The 4,177-nt window shown below is 36.1% G+C and overlaps 1 protein-coding gene across 1 annotated transcript in view; it reads right to left on the bottom strand.

The window, feature by feature from the left end:
* dlk2 (delta-like 2 homolog (Drosophila)) overlaps positions 1-3,770 on the bottom strand; it is a 33,529-nt gene extending 29,759 nt beyond the window's left edge. Inside the window, exon 1 of the mRNA XM_055170549.2 lies at positions 3,678-3,770. The gene's annotated coding sequence lies outside the window, so the exon portion shown is untranslated. The remainder of the gene's footprint in view (positions 1-3,677) is intronic.
* Between the last annotated feature and the right edge of the window lie 407 nt (positions 3,771-4,177).

The raw sequence follows: 4,177 nt of genomic DNA, 5'->3' as shown, positions 1-4,177 counted from the left end.
TGGTCTGTAAAACATGACCCTTTGAAATAAGATAATAAAAGTCCATTTCATTCTGGAAATACATAGCATTGTTATGGACACAGTGCTCCAGACTAACTTTTTTACTAGGAGCACAGTGGCCCCCAACTGAAAATTTTAGGGGCACAACCAAAAAATGTAGGGGCACACACTGTAAATCAACATGCTAACCAAATAATCACATTTCTACAAATTTCCACTGCATTACTAATAAATACTTTGATGATAGATGCAGAAAGTACAATGTGCTGTTTCAAATTCAGTGTCACATCACAAAAAAAGGCAAATTTACTGGTCGCACATGTGCGACTGGATATAAAATTCAATGGCACACTCTCAAAATTTGGTTGCAAAATGCAACCATTTGGTGTCAGTCTGGAGCCCTAGTACATGTTAAACCATCTCTAGAAAATGTTTGTACTTAACCTCTCGCATGCACTAGCTCGTGGGCGGGATGACATCAATTTTTTTAACGCTGCTTACAATATCTATATAGCCTACTGTCTACAAACATTAATAATATAAACATTACTATACATCGTTTTAAAGGTTTACGGGTTTGGCATCAGTGTATGGTCTCTGTTTTGAGATACAGATGCTCTAGCATCATAAATGTAGTATTTTATGACAGAAGTCCAGATGACAACATGCAAAATATAAACGGGACATCTTACCTTTGTGTTGATATAACGATCGCGAATCGAATCCAGTCTGTTTCAGATGCGTGAATAACTCATGAAAACCATCTAATATAATACATCCAATGACCATTTTTGTCCACAAAACCGTATAATACAGAAGTATAGTCTGTTGTTTACAACATATTTCGCATGAACGTCTTGTAATAGTATATAATATACAATCAGAGGACTACGTCGGAACACTGTATATGAGATTACACCCGCGTTTAAACCCGCATTCAAACATGTTTTTAAAAGTAGGCGGGAGTATAATACATTATATCCAAAAAGCGCTGTCAAAACTTGTGACGTCATTTGACTCACTTGTTCCTCCAATGATTTCATGAAAATAATGATAGACAGAATGTTAGATAACGAATCCAACGATCTTTGTGTGACGTTTTATTTCCTTGTGTGGAAACTGCATTTTATACGCTAAAATAAGGATAAATAATAATAAGAATGAACGTGTATGCATGTAAACAAGACTTTTATTTTGGGGCTGACTGGCACTTAGGGTGTTTTCACATATGTTGGTGCGCACCGTGGTGTGGACTCAGAGCGCACCAAAATACATTGTATCATTTTTCATAGTGCGGTTCGTGTTCACATAAGTTGTTTTTACCGTACTCGAAATGCCACACCGTACACCATGGGACAACGGTCAGCGCTGTCATTGGTCTCTGACAGCTCTTACCGTCTCATGACCACCCCCATGTTTCCACGACAACCAGCCTGACAGTGAGAGCGCAGCTATCAAGATGTGTAGATAAACGATGCACGTCTTTGCGATGTTTCTTTGCTTTAACGTGAAATTGGGTAGCTGTTCTATTAAAGCCTTTCTCACGGAGCAGTTTGCTAAAAAGCCCGTAATGTCACTATTTGTGTGTGGAGGACAGCTATGCATTTTTAAAATCATCAGTTCAAACGTAAAGGAGACAGCAAATCTCTGCAACGGACCAGGATTGGCTTGTTTGTTGTTAACCCACAATATAACAACTGGCTCACGTCACAACGGAAGCCCAGTTGCTCAAACATGTTGAGAACTTCCTGTATTTGGTTCGGCCCGAGGTCCAGCAGTGTTCATACCACAGGTGGGTCGCCCCAGAGTTTGGCGACAGCCACTCCGAGACCACCTGTTTAGAGCGGTCTCGGAGCGGCCGTTTAGTGCGCACCCGAGTGCGGCTGTTGTGTTCACACTGACCCAAATGAACCGTACTCGGAGCGACACGTCATTTGGGCTGACCTAAACAGTGTATATGTGAAAACACCCTTAGAAAAGGCACTAGTCTTACATTTTTTTGCCTATTGACCTCAAACGTGAAACATAACTTCTTTAGACTTGTGGCTTTGGCATCATAACATTTCTTGGTTTCACATACATATTTATCTTTAAAAAAAATTGTTTTAAAAAAGATGTTATGCAAAAAATGTTTTATTCCAATGTACTTCAGCCTCTCTAACTTTTTAAATTTTTAACTTAAAAAATTGAAACCTGAAAAATGAAGCTCAAAGTGTCTTCTTTCTAATGATATCATAGTATCATGTTTATACTCTAAATGGTTTAGTAAAAACAATCATTTTAGTGAAAATAGGTCTTTTCATGGTTTGGGCCAGAGTGGGGGTGCTTTTTAATAAAGTTACTTATCTTCTATGCAGACATCAGAGAACAATTTACCAGATTACTTCAATGCATTCTTTGGCACCTTTAAAAAAATCTGATATTTTACATCATATCACATAACAATGATAACATCACTGTGATTTTTGTTTTATGCTAACATTTACTTTTCCGTACTAATAATATTACATAATGTGTAAACATTTTCAAGATTGTTCGAATGTAAATGTATTTCTCAATATAGACAACAAAACGACATTCACTGGGTTGCGTAAAAACACACGTGCAACTGGATACAGCTGAGTGACAGTCAAAACGGCTTACACCGTAACACGAGCTCTCTCTCCATCACAATGGTTTTGATTTATTACTACAATGTACTTGACCTTCTCACCTCCAGCAGCTCTTAGTAACCCTGAAGACAAACAGTTGCGTGATGCTGCACACAAACTGTGACAGTTGACCCAACAAATGTTGACATAACACAGTTTCAACTCCATTAAACTGTATAAGTTCATTAAACGACAATATATTTAATAAACATGACTGTTTTATAGATTTTTTTAGGTAGTGCTCTAAGTGATATTGAATCTCATCTGCCCAGGAAAATACACTAACCAGAATAACCTGTGTCCCAGTCAAGTTTTAATATAATCATCAAAAGTGCTCTCCAAAAGATCAATGGAAACCTTTTCAAAGCCATGCAATGCTGAGACGCAGACCAATACTTTCTATTCTTGTGAACGCTTACTGTATTGACTGATATTCCCTTCTTAATCTAAATGATACTTACAGTTTTTCCTCATTCGCTTTGGAGCATTTCTCAGATCAGAAATACATTTTTCAAAACACTTTAACATCATAAGTTCAACCTCCATATCATTAAGTCAGTTCACAACATAAAATCAAATTCTCATTGTTTTGGACAAACTGCAAATGCTTTGATACAATCATGCAGATGATTATGTACAATGTATGCTGTTTGCTACATTATCATTTGCTTATGTCATTTTCATCAACATACATTATACTGGTTTCTGTTGAATAGTCTTAAGGGAAGTTCACCACATTAAAACAATAACTATATTAGCCCGGACGGTAACGGGAACTTTATGCTAATTAGCTCACATGCGCGGCACTCGAGCAAATCACTTGCCTTTAATGTCATAACTAATATTGCGTATTTATTGTAATAAAAACTTTTGCAATTGTTTACAAGTCACTAATTGTGTAAATATGCTGGTCTTGTTGCATTTACACAGCGGGTAACCTCAACACGCTGCATTTCGCGTAACTTTAAACAGTAAATCTATTTTTTTATATTTTGTAAGTCTAGTTTGTGTAATCTAAAATGTTACCTTTTGGCGTAGTCAGTGTGGTAGGAGAAAAGGATAAAGTAGTGAATTTCACAGCAACTGCATCAGCGCTGGATATCTGAGGTAGAGAGCTTCTCCACTGTCATTTCGCGCGCACTTGAAGTTCAAATAGATTTGATTGGTTGTCAATCGTTTATCGTTCATCAGGTGGGAAAACATTGCTCATAAAGTGAGCAATATCGTTCTTTGTATTCATTTATTGTTATACTTCTCCGCTATTCTCTGTAATATAAAATATTTTTAAAACTATATTTTTTATAGTTATAGTATTTATGTAGAAAGTTTGTAACTTTCTAATTTTGTAATTTTTTATTTTGAATTTATTTCAAAATCACAATAATGTGTGTAATTTGTTTAAAGAAAAAGGTGAAAATGTGAATTCGTCCACAGTTTACATGAGAAAATACTGACATATATAATTGTGTACGATTTGTATATTGACATAAACATTTTGACTGTCTTGTTCATGAACAATGACATAA

Source organism: Misgurnus anguillicaudatus, chromosome 11 (assembly GCF_027580225.2).
Source record: "Misgurnus anguillicaudatus chromosome 11, ASM2758022v2, whole genome shotgun sequence".
Taxonomy (NCBI): Eukaryota; Metazoa; Chordata; class Actinopteri; order Cypriniformes; family Cobitidae; genus Misgurnus; species Misgurnus anguillicaudatus.
This window is presented reverse-complemented; position numbering and strand designations above follow the sequence as displayed.